The sequence below is a fragment of the Protomyctophum parallelum genome, assembly GCF_964188405.1.
Source record: "Protomyctophum parallelum genome assembly, chromosome: 21".
NCBI classification, from domain to species: domain Eukaryota; kingdom Metazoa; phylum Chordata; class Actinopteri; order Myctophiformes; family Myctophidae; genus Protomyctophum; species Protomyctophum parallelum.
This window is the reverse complement of record NC_139713.1, coordinates 42,049,643-42,076,676: the sequence shown is the minus strand read 5'-3', so window position 1 is coordinate 42,076,676 and position 27,034 is coordinate 42,049,643.

Genomic DNA, 27,034 nt, shown 5'->3' with positions numbered 1-27,034 from the left:
CAACCTATTACAGCTCTGTAGATAATAAAAGATTTAAGAATATTTGTTCTTGGTTTAGGTGCCACCAAAACACCAGTGAAGAACTGCACATCGTTGTTGTTCTCAGTTAAATAACCCCCTAAAATGCTAAATGTCAATGAACAGCTTAATGCTAAATATTGTGCACCTGCAGTATAGCCTTTACACTAACAGATCATGCAGTGTACAGTAGGTAACCTGAGGATACAGCACTAAGGTGGGGGTGGGGGGGTGTTTATATGGAGTTGACAGAAGCGCTGCATGCGCGCTGCATGGCTGGCTGCGTTGTGTCGAGGCCAGCCAGGCAGTGGCAGCTTTTTCTGGACAGATGCGTTGCAGTCGCTGCGCTCCCCGTGATTCATCAGGAGGTCTTATGTGTCACGTCGTACGCAGCTAATTGTCAGCCTGGCTTATCTTAACCCATTCTGACCTGAGATCAGATTCTAAAAAATGTCTTCTACATCCTGACAGTTTTCCATTCTGACCTGAGATCAGATTCTAAAGAAATGTCTTCTATGTCAGTCGCTCTTCGATTTTTCAAAAATAGCAGACCTACAAGCTCGTAGCGCGCCACTCGGTGGCGCGCTACGAGCTTGTAGATCTGCTATTTTCCAATATAGCTAAAGCATACCATAATGCTATAACACCAAAATGGGTTCCCGCCAAGAATGGATTAACCCCGCTCAGGACGGGAAACGCCTTTTGGAGTCTATTGGAAAAACAGCAGATCTATACGAGCTTGTAGATCTGATATTTTTTTGGGAAAATGTGTGAAAATCTTTGAATCTTTGAACAGAGTTATATTCTTTCATAGCATACGTTTATATATCTCTCAAATATAGCTACAGGATTGATATTAATATATTATATATTGATATTTTTTTTGATATACAAATATATGCTTCTGGGGGGGGGGGGGGGGGCGGGGGGGTCCGTGGAACAACATATTTTCGGCGGCCAATTACTAGATATTTTTTCGCGGTTCTTGACATGGAAATGTTTGAGCATCACTGACATATCCCTCTAACACCCGCATTCATTTCTACTTGCAAAAAATAGATTTCAACCTTACTACTACTTTGTACAACTAGGACTAAGACTAAAAAATATGTTAAAAAAAATTAAAAAAAATTAAGTTTGATGAAAATCTATAATAATTATATAATAATATAATAAATTAATAATTTACATTTTGGGGATATCTTTCACAATAATGAATAAAACATGTTGTAGACGTTCTAATGATCACAAAATTATTTTATTTTACAATTATTTTACCTACTTTTATTAGGGTTAAAGGTCAAAAGTCTTAGGTTAAAAGAATTTCAAAATCCAGACATTTTTTTATTTGTGTGAATTTCAGCCTCTGTGGGGGGTATTTATATGCAAATATCATGACCAATGGCATTGAAATGGCATTGCAATGAACATCACTGATGACGTTTAGGTGAAAAAATAACAGAAAAAAATAATAATAATTTAGTAATAAAATAAAATAAAAGTGTTGCTAAAAAGCATGCTGGGTCTTAGAGGGACATAGAAACATGAGGTTTTTCAGAAAACTGTCAGGATTTAGAAGACATTCGTCCTCATTTTGAATAAGGTTTTTGAATAGTTTCAAATAGCCGATCTATAGAAGCTCACAAGCGTGTCCATGTAGATCAGCTAGAGATGAACTATTCAAAGATGGTTTTGTTTTTGTTTGTTTTTTAAGAAAGAAAGAAAAAACATGTTTTTGTATCAGTGGTTCTTAAAGGGACACTTCACCCTTTTTGCAAAAACATATATGTTAATGACGTTTAGAAGCTTTAGAACACTCTCCTGGAGGTCTTTATGTGTGTAATATTGTCACAGCCCTGGCCACAGTCTGTGCCACACCCACTCATCCACTGCCCTGATGACGTCCTGGACCCACCTGTGTGTCTCACCTCACCTGCTCCCTAATTAACCTAGTCTATATATAGCCCTTGATGCTCTCATGTGTTTGTTGTATTATAAGTTTGCTCTGCCTTGTGACTAAGTTTATTCCTGCCTTGAAATGGTGTACCTTATTTTCTAAGTAAAATACTTTAAGTTATTCCTGGTGTCCTGTGTTCTGCATTTTGGATCCTTACCTGGGATAGAAGCCTGACAGTATAATACAACCAAAAAGATGGATCCAGCGGAACTCGCCCAGCTTCGAGCTGCTGTCACTTCACAAGGACAACTTTTGGGCCAGCACGAAGCTGTCCTTGTTCAGATGAATGACCGACTCGCTCAGCTGGTCACCGCCGTTCAGACGCTCACCGTTGCGCTTCCCCCCCCCGTCGCTCCAGGGGGGGTCCAGGCAGCCGATGGCCAGGCTGCCGCCGGGGGTCCCCAGCCCCCCGTTATCACTCCCAGGGAACCAAACGTTCAGCACCCTGAGAGGTACAGTGGAGATTCCGGCTCCTGCCGCGGGTTCTTATCCCAATGTTCCCTGGTGTTTGCTCTCCAGCCTTCCGCCTTTACCACTGATGGTTCCAGGGTGGCTTACATAATGACTTTATTATCGGGCCGAGCGCTCGCCTGGGCGAATGCGCTGCTAGAGAGACAATCACCATTGTGTCATGACTTTGATCAGTTTATTCAGGAAATAAGGAGAGTTTTTGATTGCCCTGTGAGAGGCAGAGACGCGGCTACGCGTCTGCTGTATCTCCGACAAGGACGCAGCAGTGTAGCTAACTATTCCATCGACTTCCGCGTCTTGGCTGTAGAGAGTGAGTGGACCGAGGCGGCATTAATCCCTACTTTTCTGCACGGCCTCTCGGATGAAGTTAAAGATGAGCTTGTTTCCCGTGAGATGAGTGAGGGGCTAGATTCGCTCATTACACTCGCCACCCAGGTGGACAATCGCATCCGCGAGCATAGAAGAGCCAGACAGCAGACCAAAGCGCCAGCCCCAGCCGAACGTCCCCGAGGTGGGCCGAATGCTTCCGACTATTCCCGAATGGTTCCGACGTTCCCTGAGACAGCCGAGTCTCCTCCCCCTGAGGAATCTATGCAACTAGGGCGCACCAAGCTGTCAATCAAAGAGAGAGAGAGAAGGATAGCCGAGAGACTGTGCATGTATTGTGGCAAGCCTGGCCATTTCCGGATTTCATGCCCAGAGAGAGAGGGAAAAGAGGAGGCTCAGCAGCAATTGGGGAATTCCTGGTGAGCCATATTGTTTCTTCCTCCCCATCGTCTTCTTGCTTTAAAATCCCTGCCGTTTTGTCCTGGGAGAGCCAAAGGCAGCATGTCACAGCGCTTATTGACTCTGGGGCAGCAGGATGTTTTTTGGACATTTCCTTTGCCCGCCGTCTGAAGATCCCTTATTTTAAATTAAATCACCCCCAGAGAATTACTGCATTGGATGGGCGCCCACTTGGGAGGGGCGTGGTCAATTACCTCACTGAACCACTAGGCCTACGCTTGTCTGGCAACCACTGTGAGCACATTCAGCTTCACCTGATTGATTCTCCTGAATTGTCTCTCATTCTGGGACATCCTTGGCTTGTGCACCACAACCCCCACATAGACTGGCCATCCGGGACCATATTAGAGTGGGGCCGTTCCTGTCACTCCCAGTGTCTACGCTCTGCCTCTGGGGCTCCTAGGTCCCCTGGCCCCGCCTCTGACTCCGCCCCTGAGGGCCCTGAACCCCCGGCACCCGCCAATGTTCCGCCAGAGTACTCTGACCTCAGTCTGGTCTTCTCCAAGCAACGTGTGACGTCCACCTTGCCTCCTCATAGGCCCTATGACTGTGCCATTGACTTGCTGCCGGGGACGTCTCCACCCCGTGGGAGGCTCTATTCACTCTCCGGTCCAGAGGTGGCTGCCATGGAGAGCTACATTGACGAGGCCCTTTCTGCAGGGTTCATCAGACCGTCCACTTCTCCAGCAGGCGCTGGCTTCTTCTTCGTCGGGAAGAAAGATGGCGGCTTGAGGCCCTGCATTGACTACAGAGGTCTCAACAGTATTACGGTGAGAAACCGTTACCCCTTACCTCTTATGTCATCCTCTTTTGATTGTTTGCGGGGGGCTACGATATACTCTAAGCTTGACCTCAGGAACGCTTACAATCTCATACGCATAAGAGAGGGGGATGAATGGAAGACGGCTTTCAACACTCCTAATGGCCATTATGAGTATTTGGTCATGCCGTTCGGCCTCACTAATGCCCCTGCCGTCTTCCAGGCGCTTGTGAATGATGTTCTGAGGGACATGTTGAATCGTTTTGTCTTCGTTTATCTTGACGACATCTTGATTTTCTCCAGAACGCTCGAAGAACATGTCCAACATGTCCAGCTGGTCCTGGGCCGCCTCCTGGAGAACCAGCTCTACGTCAAGGCGGAGAAGTGCGACTTCCATGTGTCCACCATTGCCTTCCTAGGCTACATCATCACCACTAATGGTGTTACCATGGACCCGGCCAAAGTCAACGCGGTGGCTGACTGGCCCCGCCCCTCCACCCCTAAACAACTGCAGAGGTTCCTGGGCTTCGCAAACTTCTACAGATGTTTTATCCGGGACTACAGCAAGGTGACGTCGCCACTCCACGCTCTCACTTCCTGTTCGGTCAACCGTTTCCGCTGGACCCCCGAAGCGGACCGGGCCTTCAGGGAGCTTAAGCTGCGCTTCTCTTCCGCCCCGATTCTGACCCACCCGGACCCTTCGTTACCTTTTGTGGTAGAGGTTGACGTGTCTGATTGGCATTGGCGCAGTGCTCTCCCAGGCTTCCCCCAAGGATAAGAAGCTCCATCCTTGTGCCTTTTTCTCTAAGAAGCTCGACTCGGCGGAGCGCAACTATGACATTGGCAACCGGGAGCTGTTGGCAGTCAAGGTGGCGTTAGAGGAATGGCGACACTGGTTAGAGGGGGCGGAGCATCCTTTTGTGATCTGGACTGACCACAAGAATTTGGCATATATCCAGTCGGCCAAGAGACTCAATTCCAGACAGGCCCGGTGGGCTCTGTTTTTTGACCGTTTCCGCTTCACCCTTTCCTACCGTCCGGGGTCCAAGAATCTGAAGCCAGACGCGCTCTCCCACCAGTTTGACCCCTCGGAGAAGGACCCAGACCCAGGCCCCATTATCCCTGGTGCCCTTGTCATAGCACCCGTGACATGGGGTATAGAGACCATTGTTAGACAGGCTCTTCAGCAGGATCCTGACCCGGGCGGTGGCCCACCTTCCTGCCTGTTCGTGCCTGGCACCGCTCGCTCCGAGGTCCTCCAGTGGGCCCACTCTTCCAACCTTGCCTGCCACCCCGGCGTTCGACGCACCCTGGCTCTCCTTCGGCAACGCTTCTGGTGGCCGTCCGTGGAGGCTGACACTCGCTCTTTTGTCCGGGCGTGCCCGGTCTGTGCTCGTAACAAGACCCCCAACCTGAGACCTTCTGGGCTACTCCGACCCCTGCCGGTACCACACCGCCCCTGGTCCCATATCTCGATTGACTTTGTCACAGGACTCCCCCCCTCTGAAGGGAAGACTGTCGTCCTAACCATTGTGGACCGGTTCTCGAAGATGGTCCACTTTGTCCCGGCGCCTAAACTCCCCTCTGCCAAGGAGACGGCCCAGCTCATGATCGACCATGTCTTCCGGTTACATGGCCTGCCTCTGGATGTGGTTAGTGACAGGGGCCCCCAGTTCTCCTCCAGATTTTGGAGGGCGTTTTGTTCTCTGTTGGGGGCTTCCGCCAGCCTCTCATCGGGCTTCCATCCCCAGTCTAATGGCCAGACAGAGCATGTGAATCAGGACCTGGAGGTCACGCTCCGCTGTCTGGTGTCGGATAACCCCTCCGCTTGGTGTAGCCAGCTCGCATGGGTGGAGTACTCCCACAACTCTCTTCCCAGCTCCTCTACGGGCCTGTCCCCGTTTGAGTGTGCGCTGGGCTATCAACCTCCGCTGTTTCCGGAGCAGGAGAGAGAAGTAGAGGTCCCTTCTGTTCAAGACTTTATCCGTCGGTGCCGACGCACCTGGAAGAAGGCCCGGACCGCTCTCTTACGTACAGCTACGAGGAACCGGAAACAGGCTGACCAGCACAGAAGGCCTGCCCCTGACTATCAACTAGGACAGGAAGTTTGGCTTTCTACCCGAGACCTGCCCTTGCGGGTCGAATCCCGGAAACTGTCCCCGCGCTACATTGGTCCGTTCAAGATCATACGCATCATCAACCCAGTGGCTGTTCGGCTCAAGCTTCCCAAGACCCTTCGGGTGCACCCCACCTTCCATGTCTCTCAGCTCAAGCCGGTGTCTTCCTCCCCGCTGGTGCCTCCTGCTAAGCCCCCCCCTCCCCCTCGCCTTCTGGACGGCCATCCCACCTACACTGTCCGGCGCCTATTGAAGATGCGCCGCTGGGGCAGGGGTCGTCAATACCTCGTGGACTGGGAGGGATATGGTCCAGAGGAACGCTGCTGGGTCTCGGCCCGGAACATCCTCGACCCCTCTCTGATCGCCGACTTCAACCTTCGGGCTCCTGGGGCAGCTAAGGGGACGTCAGGAGCCGTCCCTAGGAGGGGGGGTCCTGTCACAGCCCTGGCCACAGTCTGTGCCACACCCACTCATCCACTGCCCTGATGACGTCCTGGACCCACCTGTGTGTCTCACCTCACCTGCTCCCTAATTAACCTAGTCTATATATAGCCCTTGATGCTCTCATGTGTTTGTTGTATTATAAGTTTGCTCTGCCTTGACTAAGTTTATTCCTGCCTTGAAATGGTGTACCTTATTTTCAAATTAAATACTTTAAGTTATTCCTGGTGTCCCGTGTTCTGCATTTTGGATCCTTACCTGGGATAGAAGCCTGACAATAATATACAACAAGATTAGTGAACGAAAACCTGAACCTGTGATTATGTGAAGCATTAATTAAATAACATTGCTCACGTCATTGGAATGAGTTTCAGCCCGTGACAAATGCTGTTTTGCAACTCTGCATTCTCCTCTAGAGAGCCCTGGCCCAGCCCGGGGCCCCGTGGAGTTAAAGGACAACTTTACGTATAGCCTATAGGCTACTTAGTACTTGGTGTGTGTGTGTGTGTGTGTGTGTGTGTGTGTGTGTGTGCAGCTGTGCTGCCCAATAATTAGGAGAGAGAGAGGACGAGAGTTTATAGGCGAGAGAGATAGAATGTAAAACACGTTGTTTCAAAGTCTTTATAGTTTTGACCAGATTTTAGTGTGCTTGTGTGTGTGTGTGGGGGGGGGGGGGTTATTGTCACGTCACTATGGAGCATGCTGCCGCGCTGCTGAAGCAAGTCCAGTCTGGATGAAATTCACATCGGAAAATGAATGTAACGGCGCGTGAGCCCGCCCGGCCCTGGGCCCGTTGGGCAGAGGCAAAGTTGGCCCGGCCCGTTTTGGTGGGCCGGGCCGGGCCCCGTCGGTACCCGACGGGCTTGCAGGTCTCTCCTCCTCCGCTCCTGTTCTGTCTGTCTCTGTCACCGTCGTGACCTGCATGCACGTTTGTGACATTACTGTATATTAGGCTGCATGCCTCGCAGCCTAAACCTTATGTGGTACTGCATGGTGGTAGGCTGTAGTGGTGGAGGTCCGTGAGTTAAGTTGGCACCCCGTGATTTCCATATGACGGCACTGTCGGCATGTCACATTTAGTGGCATTGGAGTGCGTCGGGTTTATCCTTAATTAAAAGGACGAGACGTGAGAAAGACATGGCTGTAGACTTACTTATCTGCGAAAAGAAAAGCTAAAGCTGCAGCACTGCAATTAAATGCCTCTCGATATGTCATGGGGGGGGTCGGGGGGGGGGGGGGGGCTATATGCGCTCATGCAAAACTCTGTTTAAATGGCTTAAGCATGACTTGCAGCATTGTTTTTAATTGCGCAATTTTAATAAGCTTGCACACTTGGAAAGTGCAAGCCTGGCTCAGGGAGTAGGACGCCCCTGCCTTGCAGAGTCCCTAGGCACTTTGGACTTATCATCATGTCCTGTGTTTTCTAAATCATACCAATTTCATATGACATGCTTTTACAAAAAATGTTTTTTTCACATGTAGGCTATTATTAGTTTTATACATTTTAGGAGTGAAAACATATGTTTCGATGCCTGTGACAGCCTCTCAGCTGGTCAAACAATGCTGCTCCGCTGTTCTACGACAGGTAGAAAAAAAACAGGTGAGGACAAAGCCGACAGCTCCCGACCAGACGTGACTTTTTGTCAAGTTCAATTTCAAGCTTTGGCGGAAATGGTAAATGCCGAAAATGTCGGTCATTTTATGGCCCTCATTTATCAACCGTGCGTACGCCAAAATTACCGACATTTTCGGCATTTACCATTTCCGCCAAAGCTTGAAATTGAACTTGACAAAGTTCAAAAGTCACGTCTGGTCGGGAGCTGTCGGCTTTGGGAGCAGCATTGTCTGACCAGCTGAGAGGCTGTCACAGGCATCTAAACATATGTTTTCACTCCTAAAATGTATAAAACTAATAATACATGTGGAAAAAAAATATTTTGTATAGGCATGTCATATGAAATTGGTAGGATGTTTCCAAGTGTGCAAGCAATTAAAATCACGCAATTAAAAACAATGTTGCAAGTCATATAAGCCATTTAAACAGTGTTTTGCATGAGCCCCCCCCCCCCCCCCCCCCCTCCTACAATAGTTAACTTTCATGACATGGATCGAGAGGCATTTGCATAGCTGCAGCTGCCTATAGCTCTTATTTTCGCAGATAAGTAAGCCTGGGACCGAGGCTATGCAGCTATATAGTCAAGTCTACCAACCAACGGGTATGGCTACTGCAATCTACAGCCATGTCTTTCTCCCGTTACGTCTCGTCCTTTTAATTAAGGATAAACCCGACGCTTACGTCGCTCGAATGCCAAATGTGCCGTGCCGGCGTGCCAGCCAGCGCAAGTGCAGGGGAGTGGAGGGGACCGCGTCGGAGATAGGCTAACCCTAGCCTGACCTAAGCAGAGACATTTCTGGTCTAGAGGGGCGGGTCGCGCCTCAGAAATGCGCGCACCCTGATTGGATCTCATCGATCTGTCCGTCACCCCCGGCCCCTCCTCTCCCCCCTAGTGCAGCGCTACGTCACATCATTTAGAGCGACGCCCACCCGGAAGGGTTGACTCCCACTTTTAGACTGGTTCAGCCCACGGCTTTTTCCAGGCTTTCATCTTTCGCGCAGACGAAATGAAAGCCTGGGTATCGAGGCTAGGCTAACCCAGCCAGCCCACCAGTGCCAGTGCCATGTACATGAAGCTGGTTCAGGCAGCAGCACATTCATATCATTGACAGTTGACAGCCACTGCAGCGACTCGCGAGGCAATCTAAATAGATTGTCATAAACGTGCATGGTCACGGTGTAGAGACAGACCGGACAGGAGGGAGGAGATGCACCTAAAACAGCAGTGTGTGTGCGCGCCTATTTAATTGTTATTTTTAATTCATATGGTTCACATGGGCTCAGGTTTTCGTTCACTAATATATTGTGTTGTATATTAAATGAATGAAGACTTTAATAGTTTAGGCTACAACACACAGCAGGCGCGTAGCGTGCATGCATGGATCAAATGATTGACTGGGCAAATTAGCATGGGGGGGGGGTTACGCACCGCCATTCAGAACCACCGCCATTCCGAAGTTACTTCCATGTTTCGGAATGGCGATGTTTCCCCATGGAAAAAAAAGGTACCGAAAGGTATAATTCTCCGGAGCGCACAAAGCGCACCAACTGCACAGGTTAATTATTTCCCTCTCTCCCCTCCCTCGCTCTCTCTCTCTGTCTCTCTTTTTGTTCTTGCTTAAATGTAAGTCGCTCTGGATTAAGAGCGTCTGCTAAATGCCTAAATTGTAAAAATTGTAAATTGTCTCTCTCTCTGTCTCTCTCTCATTCCCCTGAGTGACCGGCTGCCGCCACCACGCAATCAATCAATCAATCAATCAATCAATCAATCACTCACTCACTCCTCACTCCGCACCGATCCCAAACAATAATATAAATAACCCCCCCCCCCTCTCCCTTCTCTCTCTCTCTCTCTCTCTCTCTCTCTCTCTCTCTCTCTCTCTCATAGTCATCATAATAATAATAATAATAATAATAATAATATAGTCCGTACGTCATTTATTGAAAGCAAACAGCACTGCTTTTTTTTGTCTCCAATTAATTTGAACAGTTTTAACCCAGAATTTACCCAAATCTCAAGCGCAATATAGTTCAAAGTTCTTTCCATATCCGAAGTGTATTATGGTACTTGTGTGTATCGATTTCACAACAGCGCGATGACTTGTGAACTAGGAGATTAGATATCTTCGAAGAAACTAGCATTTAGAACCGCAGGAAAAATAACAAAATAAGCATCCGTGCGCAACTTGGAGCTGTCCAATATAGCCACAATCAGAAGGCTTTTTCCTCAACTAATTCACAACAAAATTTGAGACATTAGAATTAGATTTTAATGTCTCCGTCACCACCAGAAGTTTATGCAATGATGAAACTTTCATCTCATTATTCCTTGGCATGCATTTGATTTTATGTATCAAATATTATATTAACTCAAAGCAATTAATGTTACAGCTTTGAATACAAATGGAAAATAAGACTGTGCCTGTTGCTCACTGCGCAATTGGAAAGAAAACCAGCATGAGCATGGGGTGTTTATGCTAATCTGTCCGTAATAGTCCACATATGCCCATAATTGAAGTCTTCAGAAGGAATCCATGTGATGAGATCGCACAGCTGTCCAGTCTGGTCTGGACTTAGCCCAAACATTTAGATTCTCGTAGAGGGTTTTTTTCGATTCTGACGAATCTCTCTACGAGAGTCTAAAAGATAACCCCGCCCCTGACGTCGAAAGTTGAACGTTTGTGCCTCAAAATCACTCTTACCTTGTACAAATGCAAAATCTAAGCTGCTTTAAATGTTGCCCCACTTGTTTGTGAGGTGTACGGAATCAGATTAAACACAGCACATGCTTATTTTTCAATAAAAAAGGTATTTTAATCAACTCTGTCTCGGAATCTGGCGGCCATCTTGCTTTTCTCTCCATTGTAAATGCGCAAGAGAACCCTGGCCGCTAGGGGCGCGGGCAATATTCTGTTGCGCCGTTTACCGCATTTACAATGGTGGAGTGGATTAAAATACCTTTTTTATTGAAAAATAAGCATGTGCTGTGTTTAATCTGATTCCGTACACCTCACAAACAAGTGGGGCAACATTTAAAGCAGCTTAGATTTTGCATTTGTAGGCCTACAAGGTAAGAGTGATTTTGAGGCACCAACGTTCAACTTTCGACGTCAGGGGCGGGGTTATCTTTTAGACTCTCGTAGAGAGATTCGTCAGTATCGAAAAAAAACCTCTACGAGAATCTAAATGTTTGGGCTAGTCTGGACTAATATCTAACCAAAACGAGGCTGTGCGTAAATACTGCACTGTTATTAATAACAGCGTAAATAAATGATGAATGCCATTGGTACACACTAAACCCAAGCGTTTAGGTTATAAACTGTTTTAAACACATATTTGTAACACTTTTTAAACGTGTCACAGTGTTTAGATTATAAACAGAAGAACATGTTTAATCACCTGTAACACTTTTTAAACACATACACGTGTTTAGTTTTTACAATCAAAGTCAGTCATATTATAGGTGTTTAGAATTCGAACACTAGGTGTTCTCATGAGGTGTTTGAGTGAACTCGTGTTCTACTGTATTTTATGACCATGACCATAAACATTTGGCATTTTATTATTACACACATGGTGTTTAGGTTTAAACGCGTCACATGTTCCAGGGATTTACAGTGTAGCACAATGCAAATCTTTAAAAAAAAAAGCGTCTTGCTAATGGATACATTTGGATTGGATATTTCACAATATGATAACGGCAACAATATGCGGGGGTTTCGCCGTCCACCGAGGAACAAGAGGCGTGCAGAAGAGGGTGCTTTAAACGTCATCGTATGCAGCCAAACCAGAGTCATGTGCGCTTCTTTGCGGCGCTATGCTACAGCTATATACACCATATTCAGCTCTTAAATTCAGTAGAAAAGTAGCCTATACTCTCAGTGTCAACATTAGTGCCCATTCAAAGGGTGGACACATATCCAAATTTAACCCATGGCCTATACCTTCAGAACGATTTGCACAGTGGTGGAACAGTTTTGTAAAGTAGTAGTTTCAATATTGCAATGAAGAAATAAGTCAGTTTACTGTTCCTTGCATGTTATGACATCAGCAGTTACACATCGTTAAAAAAAACCGTTCAAACTTTCTGCATAACATGTTTTTATTTGTATTATAACTTAGGAAAAAATACAGACAGACAGGCAGACAGGCAGGCAGGCAGGCAGGCAGGCAGGCAGGCAGGCAGGCAGGCAGGCAGGCAGGCAGACAGACAGGCAGACTACACAAAGTTGTGGATGCAGTGCTGGACTGCATTCCAGTACTGGTCCAGAGTTCTTTGTCCTCGGCGGTACTGGCGCCTGAGCCTCTGAAGCCTGTTGGAGAAAACCATTATAGTTCATAATACATGAATATAGTAACATTAATGTTGGTAGCCGGTAAACACATTTTTGTTGTGCACAATAAGTTCTATAATAACAAGCCGACTCCAGTCCACTGTATTTCAGCTTCACATCGCCACACCCCCCCCTGCTCCCCTGTGAATGCTCCTCAAATGACCAAACTGAGCTCAGGCCAAAGCCTCCATGCTCCTTGGACCCCATGCCTACAGCCTTTTATTATTTATTTTTTCTATATGAATAAACTCTCAAATCTCTCCTCCAACTGGCGCCACTTCGGTCGCTGGAGTGGTGGTCGATCCCCGCGTTCAAGGTGAGCGCACACCGTCTCCACCAGCCTCTGTTCGTCTTACCCAGAGGGACGGGTGGCGCCTGCCTACTCGGACATCTGTGATGGAAACCTGTAATAATCATAGAACTATTAGGATACATGCAGGACACATGGCACATGGAGATATTGAAGCAACTACAACAGATTTAGAATGAGAAATTTAGAATTAGGGTAATAATAATAATAATATTAAAGTAAATAAATAAGTTCTTACCCTCCACCGCGTTGTCCGAGTGACGGCGATGAACACACCAGATTGGAGGTTTGAACAGTGCCCGCTCCCCTACGTAAGTCTCCTCCATGTAGCGGAGGAAATCACCTATCGCGGGGTAGCGGCGGAGCTGGCGGCGGGTCTCTCTGCTCCCTGTAAAGGCCCTGAAAGTCTGCCTCAGGATGGGAAGAGGCAAGTAGCCCGTCGCCATAACCTTCCTGACCCATGCTCGCAGGGGCCTGTCCTGCCTGTATGGACCTGCAAAAGTTGAGTGAAGAAATAAAAGTTACTTATTAATTTCACAAGCACTCAACACTCAATATAGTATCTTTTACAAAAGAAAAAAAAGCTTAGGCCTATACCCGAATGAATGGTAATATTGTTATAACAATTATAATTATAATTGTCTACATTATCTGCATATTATTAATGTTAAATGTATTTATTTATTATGTAACCTACAACACCTATACATTTTGAAGAAATCACACAAAATTACTTTTTTATATTTTTAACATAATACACCATGCAACACTGCCCTGCCAAGCCAACGTCCTGCACCTTACGCCAAAGGCTCTGGCACAGGTGGAAAAAGCATCCAGTAATCCTGGTGTCGGGCAGCTCCTCCCTGAAGGCATTCATCAGGCCCATCTCGTAGTCCGTCAGGACTTTGTCAGGGCTCCATCTTGTAAATTAATGGGGGGATGGATGGATGGACGGACAGGTGTTAAAAAAAAAGAAAAAAAAGATTATTCCAGTTTCCATAAAATATTAAAAAGCCAGGTGCAGTGACATTATCTTATGGGCTATGAGCGTCGACACACACACACACACACACACACACACACACACACACACACACACACACACACACACACACACACACACACACACACACACACACACACACACACACACAGAAGTATATGCAATGATGAAACTTTCATCTCATTATTCCTTGGCATGCATTTGATTTTATGTATCAAATATTGTATTAACTCAAAGCAATTAATGTTACAGCTTTGAATACAAATGGAAAATAAGACTGTGCCTGTTGCTCACTGCGCAATTGGAAAGAAAACCAGCATGAGCATGGGGTGTTTATGCTAATCTGTCCATAATAGTCCACATATGCCCATAATTGAAGTCTTCAGAAGGAATCCATGTGATGAGATCGCACAGCTGTCCAGTCTGGTCTGGACTAATATCTAACCAAAACGAGGCTGCATGTGCGTAAATACTGCACTGTTATTAATAACAGCGTAAATAAATGATTAATGCCATTGGTAGCACAATGCAAATCTTTAAAGAAAAAGCGTCTTCCTAATGGATACATTTGGATTGGATATTTCACAATATGATAACGGCAACAATATGCGGGGGTTTCGCCGTCCACCGAGGAACAAGAGGCGTGCAGAAGAGGGTGCTTCAAACGTCATCGTATGCAGCCAAACCAGAGTCATGTGCGCTTCTTTGCGGCGCTATGCTACAGCTATGTACACAATATTCAGCTCTTAAATTCAGTAGAAAAGTAGCCTATACTCTCAGTCTCAACATTAGTGCCCATTCAAAGGGTGGACACACATCCAAATGTAACCCATGGCCTATATATACCTTCAGAACGATTTGCACAGTGGTGGAACAGTTTTGTAAAGTAGTAGTTTCAATATTTCAATGAAGAAATAAGTCCGTTTACTGTTCCTTGCATGTTATGACATCAGCAGTTACACATCGTTAAAAAAACCGTTCAAACTTTCTGCATAACATGTTTTTATTTTTATTATAACTTAGGAAAAAATACAGGCAGGCAGGCAGGCAGGCAGACAGACAGACAGACAGACAGACAGACAGGCAGGCAGACAGGCAGGCAGGCAGGCAGGCAGGCAGACAGACAGACAGACAGACAGACAGACAGACAGACTACACAAAGTTGTGGATGCAGTGCTGGACTGCATTCCAGTACTGGTCCAGAGTTCTTTGTCCTCGGCGGTACTGGCGCCTGAGCCTCTGAAGCCTGTTGGAGAAAACCATTATAGTTCATAATACATGAATATAGTAACATTAATGTTGGTAGCCGGTAAACACATTTTTGTTGTGCACAATAAGTTCTATAATAACAAGCCGACTCCAGTCCACTGTATTTCAGCTTCACATCTCCACCCCCCCCCCCCCTGCTCCCCTGTGAATGCTCCTCAAATGACCAAACTGAGCTCAGGCCAAAGCCTCCATGCTCCTTGGACCCCATGCCTACAGCCTTTTATTATTTATTTTTTCTATATGAATAAACTCTCAAACCTCTCCTCCAACCGGCGCCACTTCGGTCGCTGGAGTGGTGGTCGATCCCCGCGTTCAAGGTGAGCGCACACCGTCTCCTGCACCAGCCTCTGTTCGTCTTACCCAGAGGGACGGGTGGCGCCTGCCTACTCGGACATTCCATCTGTGATGGAAACCTGTAATAATCATAGAACTATTAGGATACATGCAGGACACATGGCACATGGAGATATTGAAGCAACTACAACAGATTTAGAATGAGAAATTTAGAATTAGGGTAATAATAATAATATTAAAGTAAATAAATAAGTTCTTACCCTCCACCGCGTTGTCAGAGTGACGGCGATGAACACACCAGATTGGAGGTTTGAACAGTGCCCGCTCCCCTACGTAAGTCTCCTCCATGTAGCGGAGGAAATCACCTATCGCGGGGTAGCGGCGGAGCTGGCGGCGGGTCTCTCTGCTCCCTGTAAAGGCCCTGAAAGTCTGCCTCAGGATGGGAAGAGGCAAGTAGCCCGTCGCCATAACCTTCCTGACCCATGCTCGCAGGGGCCTGTCCTGCCTGTATGGACCTGCAAAAGTTGAGTGAAGAAATAAAAGTTACTTATTAATTTCACAAGCACTCAACACTCAATATAGTATCTTTTACAAAAGAAAAAAAGCTTAGGCCTATACCCGAATGAATGGTAATATTGTTATAACAATTATAATTATAATTGTCTACATTATCTGCATATTATTAATGTTAAATGTATTTATTTATTATGTAACCTACAACACCTATACATTTTGAAGAAATCACACAAAATTACTTTTTTATATTTTTAACATAATACACCATGCAACACTGCCCTGCCAAGCCAACGTCCTGCACCTTACGCCAAAGGCTCTGGCACAGGTGGAAAAAGCATCCAGTAATCCTGGTGTCGGGCAGCTCCTCCCTGAAGGCATTCATCAGGCCCATCTCGTAGTCCGTCAGGACTTTGTCAGGGCTCCATCTTGTAAATTTTTTTTTTTTTTTTTTTTTTTTTAAGATATTTTTTTTGCGGCTTACGCCTTTTATTGATTTTTTTGAAGGGACAGAAAGTAGGCTGACAGGAAACGGGAGAGAGATGGGGGGATGACATGCGGTAAAGGCCGTGTCGGGTCCGGGAGTCGAACCCGCGGCACACCGCGACTGGATCACCAGTCCGGTGCCCAGACCGTTACGCTACGGCCTGGGCCTCCATCTTGTAAATTAATGGGGGGATGGATGGATGGACGGACAGGTGTTTAAAAAAAAGAAAAAAAAGATTATTCCAGTTTCCATAAAATATTAAAAAGCCAGGTGCACACACACACACAGAAGTATATGCAATGATGAAACTTTCATCTCATTATTCCTTGGCATGCATTTGATTTTATGTATCAAATATTATATATATATATATTTTTTTTTTTTTTTTTTTTTTTTTTTTTTTTTTTGCGGCTTACGCCTTTTATTGATTTTTTAAGGGACAGATAGTAGGCTGACAGGAAACGGGAGAGAGATGGAGGGATGACATGCGGTAAAGGCCGTGTCGGGATCGGGAGTCGAACCCGCGGCACACCGCGACTGGATCACCAGTCCGGTGCCCAGACCGTTACGCTACGGCCTGGGCCTCAAATATTATATTAACTCAAAGCAATTAATGTTACAGCTTTGAATACAAATGGAAAATAAGACTGTGCCTGTTGCTCACTGCGCAATTGGAAAGAAAACCAGCATGAGCATGGGGTGTTTATGCTAATCTGTCCATAATAGTCCACATATGCCCATAATTGAAGTCTTCAGAAGGAATCCATGTGATGAGATCGCACAGCTGTCCAGTCTGGTCTGGACTAATATCTAACCAAAACGAGGCTGCATGTGCGTAAATACTGCACTGTTATTAATAACAGCGTAAATAAATGATTAATGCCATTGGTATAGCACAATGCAAATCTTTAAAGAAAAAGCGTCTTCCTAATGGATACATTTGGATTGGATATTTCACAATATGATAACGGCAATAATATGCGGGGGTTTCGCCGTCCACCGAGGAACAAGAGGCGTGCAGAAGAGGGTGCTTTAAACGTCATCGTATGCAGCCAAACCAGAGTCATGTGCGCTTCTTTGCGGCGCTATATATGCTACAGCTATATACACAATATTCAGCTCTTAAATTCAGTAGAAAAGTAGCCTATACTCTCAGTCTCAACATTAGTGCCCATTCAAAGGGAGGACACACATCCAAATGTAACCCATGGCCTATATATACCTTCAGAACGATTTGCACAGTGGTGGAACAGTTTTGTAAAGTAGTAGTTTCAATATTGCAATGAAGAAATAAGTCCGTTTACTGTTCCTTGCATGTTATGACATCAGCAGTTACACATCGTTAAAAAAAACGTTCAAACTTTCTGCATAACATGTTTTTCTTTTTATTATAACTTAGGAAAAAATACAGGCAGGCAGGCAGGCAGACAGACAGGCAGACAGGCAGGCAGGCAGGCAGGCAGGCAGGCAGGCAGACAGACAGACAGACAGACAGACAGACAGACAGACAGACAGACAGACAGACAGACAGACAGACAGACAGGCAGGCAGGCAGGCAGGCAGGCAGGCAGACAGGCAGACTACACAAAGTTGTGGATGCAGTGCTGGACTGCATTCCAGTACTGGTCCAGAGTTCTTTGTCCTCGGCGGTACTGGCGCCTGAGCCTCTGAAGCCTGTTGGAGAAAACCATATAGTTCATAATACATGAATATAGTAACATTAATGTTGGTAGCCGGTAAACACATTTTTGTTGTGCACAATAAGTTCTATAATAACAAGCCGACTCCAGTCCACTGTATTTCAGCTTCACATCGCCACACCCCCCCCCCCCCCCCCCTGCTCCCCTGTGAATGCTCCTCAAATGACCACACTGAGCTCAGGCCAAAGCCTCCATGCTCCTTGGACCCCATGCCTACAGCCTTTTATTATTATTTTTTTCTTATTATGAATAAACTCTCAAACCTCTCCTCCAACCGGCGCCACTTCGGTCGCTGGAGTGGTGGTCGATCCCCGCGTTCAAGGTGAGCGCACACCGTCTCCACCAGCCTCTGTTCGTCTTACCCAGAGGGACGGGTGGCGCCTGCCTACTCGGACATTCCATCTGTGATGGAAACCTGTAATAATCATAGATCTATTAGGATACATGCAGGACACATGCGGCACATGGAGATATTGAAGCAACTACAACAGATTTAGAATGAGAAATTTATAATTAGGGTAATAATAATATTAAAGTAAATAAATAAGTTCTTACCCTCCACCGCGTTGTTGCTAGGGTGGCCACCTGCAAGACCTCAGAAAGGAGGACACTTTTGCGGGGCCCGCTCCCCCGACCCCCCCCCCCCCCCCTCCCAGATATTATTATTATTATCTCCATCATCTCCAGCATTATGTCCACAGAGAACATATATTTGCTAATTAAATTAACCTTTTTAAATTATAGGGTACCACAAAGGCCATTCATTTTATAATCAATTTATTTTATTTCATGTTTAGATATGTTTTATGTTTAATCTCTTTATTGTGGGTTTTTTATAGTCTTATGGTCATCGGTGTGGGACATAGTATGATGCCAGTAGCCTATATGTTCACAGTGCTTTAGCCTCCCTTTCTTTATGATGTCGAGTTCCTTGCTCCATTGCTCATTAAATGTAGTTTTTCATTTCGGCATATTTGGTTTATTTATCTCTGCATAGTGCATTAACTATCCTAAAGTGATTGTGAGAGCACACATTCCACAACAAACAAACCGACCGTCCCACTGGCAGTGTTGCCAGGTTTTGGAAGAGAACCAAGCCAACCATGTCTATGAAAACAAGCCCAAAAGAAGCCTGACTAGGCTTAGTAGGCTATTTTATAAAACAAGCCCAAAGTCGCTTGTAATTAAGCGGACATGGCAACACTACGAACGACTCCTCTCTCTTGACGGCTCCCTGCGGAGCTGAGCAGCGCTGCAGAGATTTTAATACCCAGACGACGTAAATGACAGTTATGACACAAGCATTGTATATCACAAAAAAACTGACAATTATGTGTCCGGTCAGAGGTTGAGGTGGGAGGAGGACAGGTGGGTCTAAAACCGGACTGTCCGGCGTGAAACCGGACGTCTGGCCACCCTAGTTGTTGCTGCGGTTGTCCGAGTGACGGCGATGAACACACCAGATTGGAGGTTTGAACAGTGCCCGCTCCCCTACGTAAGTCTCCTCCATGTAGCGGAGGAAATCACCTATAATTTACAATTTACAATTTAGGCATTTAGCAGACGCTCTTAATCCAGAGCGACTTACATTAAGCAAGAACAAAAAGCATGGGAATACATCACAAAAAAAGCATTTATCATAAAACATGCGTAAGCTAAGAAAGTAACAGTGGAATATCTATATTATGAGACTATACATATAAACTATATATATATATATATATATATATGCTACTATCCTATCGCGGGGTAGCGGCGGAGCTGGCGGCGGGTCTCTCTGCTCCCTGTAAAGGCCCTGAAAGTCTGCCTCAGGATGGGAAGAGGCAAGTAGCCCGTCGCCATAACCTTCCTGACCCATGCTCGCAGGGGCCTGTCCTGCCTGTATGGACCTGCAAAAGTTGAGTGAAGAAATCAAAGTTACTTATTAATTTCACAATCACTCAATACTCAATATAGTATCTTTTACAAAAGAAAAAAAAGCTTATACCCGAATGAATGGTAATATTGTTATAACAATTATAATTATAATTGTCTACATTATCTGCATATTATTAATGTTAAATGTATTTATTTATTATGTAACCTACAACACCTATACATTTTGAAGAAATCACACAAAATTACTTTTTTATATTTTTAACTTAATACACCATGCAACACTGCCCTGCCAAGCCAACGTCCTGCACCTTACGCCAAAGGCTCTGGCACAGGTGGAAAAAGCATCCAGTAATCCTGGTGTCGGGCAGCTCCTCCCTGAAGGCATTCATCAGGCCCATCTCGTAGTCCGTCTCGTAACTGCTGGTTAAAGCCAATTAAGGTTAGGTGGTTAACCTTTTACATATTACGCACGCGGTGCGTAATTTATGCACCGGGTGCGTAATATGTAAAAGGTTTGGTTTGGCTTAATGGCTACATTTCATTTCACTTACACAACGTTTTATGGAAGAGGGGTTCTCACCTGGTCACATTGACTCAGTTTGTGGACGTTGTCGTCTGTCCCAAACACCAGAAAATGGTGCTGCAGGTTGTGCCTGGTGAGGAAGGCCTCCCCTCCCCAGGCGAAGGCCCATTCCCCATCCACGGCGACGTCCTATACTCTGCGGGGGATGGGAGGCATTAGCCCGGCCCGCCGTCTCTCCAGACGGGTTTTCACCGCGTTAAAGGGGGGGATGTTTTCCATATCCGCTGTTTGGGCAACGACCTGGTCATATACCCGCTTCACAGGGATTGTTGGATGGGCCGCCACCAGGTTGAGCATCTGCTCAATTATAGCCGTGGTGGCGACCAAATCCGCCTCTCCCGCGTGGTCATGGTCACCTGGCGGCATAAGGATGGTGATGGCTGGATTGTCCTCATGGACGTCAAGCCACCGTGTGTGGACGGTGACGTTGCACCCAGGGTGGGCGCAACGCCAATATATTTTGGCTGGGGTGGTTTTATTTCGGAGGTAACGAAAGGGTTCGATTACCAGGGTTATTAAAGGGTTATTAAAGGGTTCGATTACCAGGGTTTTCCCTCCGCGACTGTTGGCCACCTGTATGTATGCCATGATGTTTTGTAAAAGAGAATTATCACTGGTGGGCCGCTCTTTTATAGACGTAAACTTGATTGATTAAAGATGGAGTGCCACATTTTTTGTATTTTTCCAGCTTTTCATTTGTCTATGGGATGACAGTACTTCATTAGACACCCTGGAGTCGTTTTTATGTGCAATGGTGTAATAACTTTGTATTTAGGGTTTCTTCCTGGAGGCTGAACCCTTGACGGTCAAACGGGCCAATGAAGTAAACACGGATAGTGTGACGTAAAAAAATTGCACGCACACACGCAGCTCCCCCTCTATATATATTTTTAAATATGACAACCTCTGTGGGCGGAGCTGCCTGCCACATACACACGTGTGAACTGAACGGCTCAGCCAGTTTGCTGCTCTGTGCGGCAGATTTTCAAACAGTCATTTGATTTCACACATTACCAGTTCACAGCAGAGCAGACTGTTTTCCGTTAGATTGGAAGCAAGTAAATGTTCACATCGGGTCCTCAGGATAATCAAGGAAACCACAACAAACCAGCCTTATATAGCCTACCTGATCTGCTGTATAGTTGCTCTTGTTGTTCTCAAGGAGTAGGTTGTTTCTTTTATAATCACAGTGGTCGGGCTTTGATACAGAGTGTAGTGTCACAGTGCATGTGCATTCTTGTTGGCTGTTGTAGTCAATATGTAGGTCCTAATCAGGGTTGGGAGGGTTACTTTTAAAAAGGAATCCCCTACAGTTACAAGTTACTTGCTAAAAAATGTAGTCAGTAACGTAATCCCGATTACTCCATTTAAAAAGTAACTACAAGTTACTTTCAGTTACTTTTCGATTACATTTAAGTAAAACTCAATTTAATTAGATAATACAAGTTTTACCATTGATAGACAAGAATGTTGAGCCTGGCCCAGGCCGTGGCGTAACGGTCTGGGCACCTGACTGGTAATCCAGTCGCAGTGTGCCGCAGGTTCGACTCCCGAGCCCGACACAGCCTTTACTGCATGTCATCCCCCCATCTCTCTCCCGTTTCCTGTCAGCCTACTGTCTGTCCCTTAAAAAAAAATCAATAAAAGGCGTAAGCCGCAAAAAAATATCTTAAAAAAAAAAAAAAAATGTTGAGCCTATGAAATTAAGATAAGGACAACTGAAATATGGTTAAGGTCATTTCATTGTTAATAATTTGACCTCTCTGAACAGTTACATTACTGTAGAGTCATTGTGTCAACTTATAACAGATCATAAGAAAAATGCATCTTGACCTACAGAACCATTTTAATTGTTTGATTGACAACAACCAACAACTTTGACAACCAACAACTTTGACAACCAACAACTTCATCCATGTGTGGTCAAAGTGGCAAATAAAAACTCTTTTTGACATTCCTGGCTGACACTCATTTAGATAGACATGGCATGAGTTTAAAACATTGACTAGACAGTAAAGACTAATTTATATAGTCTACAAATAACTCAGCCCTATACAATTATATTTATACCCCGTAGGCTACTCTTTAAATAAAAAGCCTCATTGTATTTGACCTAAAAGAGAAGACTGCGCTACCCATTATTTATCCCTAATCCAATATATCATATGCTCTCCTATCTAGTATCTCTGCAGTGTTGCCTGGTCTGATTATTATAAGCCACATTGGGCTTATTTTTCTGAAGTTGCTTGTAAATAATGGTAGAACGGTTGTGAGCTTGTAGATCGTCTATTTTCAAATAGCCAACATATATAAATATGCACATTGTTTAATGGACGATATATATAGCTTTGAAGTGCTCGTGTGGCCTTTTATAGTCGCTTCTTTTGGGCTTGTTTTCATAGACCTGGTTGCTTATTTCTCTCGCAAATTGGCAACACCGCCAGCAGCAGCCTCCACTGTGAGGATTTTACACAGAGTCAGGAGGTGCACTCCAATCCATTCCGTTTGGTGTTATAATAATTTATAACTTGTTTGTAAAATTAATGAGGGGAAGGGGAGAATGTAATCCTCATGTAACCCCCGTTACAACACCCCCGTTACTGTAATCCAGATTACACATTTTAAAATGTACTCTAAGACGTTACAGTTACGTTTTTTTTTTACTCTGATTACAGTAACGGATTAGGGATTACATGTAATCCGTTACTTCCCAACCCTGGTCCTAATACTTATACGAGGCTGTAAAGTCAAGAATTAGAATCTGTTGTTGTGTCGCGCTGGATGTCATGTTGCCATGTCTGGCTATTACAAGCGATTTGGGCTTGTTTTCATATAAGTAACTTTCAGGGGAGATGTTGTTGACTTGACCAATGGTTTATGTGAAGGACCCTCAAATTAATATGTTGTTAAAAGGATTGGTGTTGTTGAAACGTTTTCATAAATATTCAAGGTAATATCTGTGACTTATTCTTGTGGACTTGGCCGCTTGTTTCTTTAAATCTGGCGACTTTTGCTCAATGCAGTCAGAAGGAACATTCATGTTGTAAATTGAGTTTGATCAGAGCAAGAGTGGAGAGTCTTCTGTCCATGTGCCTAGGGCAGTGCAAGTGTTTTGGACAGTTTTAATGCCAGGGTGCTTAGCTGGAGGAAATAAATAGCCTACAATATATTGGCAAATTAATAAAATTATTCATGCTAAATTATCTATCAAATTAATTGTTTCTGCTGTTAAACTATGATTTAATTGCATGATGAGCTGAGCTGATTGTGACAATAGGGTCAATATAATTGGAGGAAATAAATAAATGATTATAAAAAATCAGAAAAATCAGATCTGATATGGTATGGATGCGTGGATTATATGCCTATACATGGATGGTGGCAGTATAAGTGCATAATGGTGCTTATACGATATCTCAGAAATATGGGAAGTTTTCACTTCTAACATTCACAAAAACATGAGTTCTTGTTACATTACAGACACCAATTTGTCATTTTGTAAACAAAAGGGCAGAGCCATGGGCTGTCCTTTTATAAGGAGGGAGAGGGACTAGGACAAGTGGGTGGTCTTAAAGGAGGAGGCGGAGGGACTGGATTAGGTGGGTGGTGCTACGGTTAAACTCACGCATACCTAATGAACTGGTGGGTGTGTCCACATAAAACCATCATTTTAACAAATACTGTATACTTTTTTGAAAAAATTATACCTCATATAGGCCTACACCTAAATACACCTGATGATCATGTTTAAGTGTGGGAAAAAAATCACGGCACTCCATCTTTAACATGTGATTCCAATAAATTATGATTGCCTCAAACTCATTGGCCTAGGCGAATTTAATGCTTTATTGGTATGTCAAATTGACATTGTCAATTTTAACGCGCCCACCTGTCTGTCTGGTGATGAGGAGCTGCCTGTGGTGCTGAACGTGGGGACCTGTCGGTCTATCTGTCTGTCTGTCTGTCCACACCCGAAACCTGGGCTCACATTTTCGTTAAACAAAGAGAAATTACCGGTAGTGTTTCCTCCCGTCGATGACACATTTTATTTTGCAGGCCGTCACTTTTGAGATACTGTATAATGGACATCAAGTAATCTTTTTTTGTCCATAATTTCCTCACCGTTGGAGAATAATGAGAATGCACTTTTACCCTCATTTTCACTCTGTTTTTTCACTTCAAAGTAAACAGTGCACCTGTCTGTATGTCTGTCTTTGATTACTGGACTTATTTCTTCATTGCAATATTGATACTATACTATGCACGCCTCTTGTTCCTCGGTGGACGGCGAAACCCCCGCATATTGTTGCCGTTATCATATTGTAAAATATCCAATCCAAATGTATCCATTAGCAAGACGCATTTTCTTTGAGGATCTGCATTGTGCTACCAATGGCATTAATCATTTATTTACGCTGTTATTAATAACAGTGCAGTATTTACGCACAGCAGGTTCTAAACACTTATTTGTAACACTTTTTAAACGTGTCATCTGATTTAGGCTAGGCCTACTCTGATATAGGCTAGGCCTACTCCTTTTCATTGTGAACTATAGTAGCCTAAGCATACAGTAGCCATACCTGGCAGGTGAAAACAAGTTTGCATTTGAATACCTGAATGCCTGATCTGCATGTGTACAAGAGGACAGGGAACGTGGTCTATTTGACTGGACTTGCGCTGTTACGAATGTGGTTGTATTTTTATTTTATTTGTGTTAGACTTTTTGGATGTGTCTGTGTGCTCTGAACAATGGCAGTTTGTCTGCATGCCTAGTATAGCCTGTCTATTTCACCTGTAACCATAAATAGCGTCTGGTTTTTATTTTATTTGTGTCTGTGTGCTCTGAACAATGCAGGCAGCTAGTTTGGAGACATATGGCAGTAGCTTACAGTAACAGTAGGGACTGTGTGCTCCGGCCGCAGGTGGAGCTTTCTTTCCCCTTCTACACCCCATTTCCAGGCCTATGCAGGATATTGGAGGATATTGAATGCTATCGATCCCCCCAAGCAAGAGAACATGGAAAAAAGAACAGATGTAAAAAAGTAACTAACACTAACTGTTAGTTACGGGGAAAAAAATAAGTTGTTTTCCCTGTTACTTTTAAAGCAGCTTCTATAGGCCAAGGCCAATGACCGCACTATATTATTATTATTATTAGAGAGAGAGAGAGAGAGAGAGAGAGAGAGAGAGAGAGAGAGAGAGAGAGAGAGAGAGAGAGAGGGAGAGGGAGAGAGAGAGAGAGAGAGAGAGAGAGAGAGAGAGAGAGAGAGATACAGAGAGAGAGAGAGAGAGGGAACGTGAGAGGGGTTGCTGGGATGCTGCAGAGTGATTGATTGATTGATTGATTGTTGTTAGGTTGTTGTTAGGTTGTTATTTATTAAATGATATCCAAACATTTTAATTCCAAATTAGCTTTTCTAGGCCTGTATTTTAAAATACCTGGAACCCTGTACAGTATTATTAATATGTGGTTTTCTGAATGGCGGTGTTTCTGAATGGCGGTGTTTCGGAATGGCGGTGTTTCGGAATGGCGGTGTTTCGGAAAGGGGGGGTTAGGGGCGCATCCCCGGCCGTTAGGTGTGAAGTGTGGACGGTTTGGGGGACCATTTAAAACAAAGGCCACTTGCATGCTGTGGTTTACTAACCAGAAAGGCAAGCGAGGCGAGAGGAGAAACAGACAGGCTAGGCCTTTCTTTAATTCATGCAGGTGATCGTTCTTTATATATTTAAGATACAACAATAACACACCAGATGGGCTTGCAAGTTGCGTGTGCGTGCGTGCGCCTGTGTGTGTGTGTGTATATGAGAGGGGGGGGGGGGGGGGGGGTGAGGCGGGCAGCAAGGGGAAACCTTTTTATTTGCTTTTTCCATTGTGTAACTATAGGTTACCATGCGTTGTTTGGTCGTATTGCAGTATTGCATGTCGCAAAAACGAAGGCGAGGCTTGATTTCATAGGGCGTGCCAGTTAGGTTTCAGCCGTCACATTTATTAACGTCGGAACGAAATTAAGGAAGGATCAGCTGTTTGCGATCACTTTATAAATGCCGTGGCGACGTGGGTGTACTACGAAACCTACACTCGAATATGTGGCAGATTTTACACTCAATTGATAAATGAGGGCCTTAGTCTGCTATAAAGTGCTATAAATATACTGTATTTGAATGATATAATGATTTTCCTGTACTTTGTCTCCCTCTAGATTTCGGTGAGAGATGGCAGAGAGTGGCAGAGGGCCAATTGGAGACGACAGTCTGGAGGACTGGTTAATACTGGGCGCAGGGGGCTTTGGGTTTGTCTTTAAGGCCACACACAAGCTCCTGGGCAAAGTGGCCATTAAGCTGCCTATGACAGATGACAGGTATGATGACAAATGGACAACGATCAAAAAAGCCAAATAATGTATCTATTGATAATTATCTTCATTCACAATATTTTTTTTTCATGATCTTAGTCAGTTTTACATAATTATAACATTATATTATAACATTTCGGGTTCT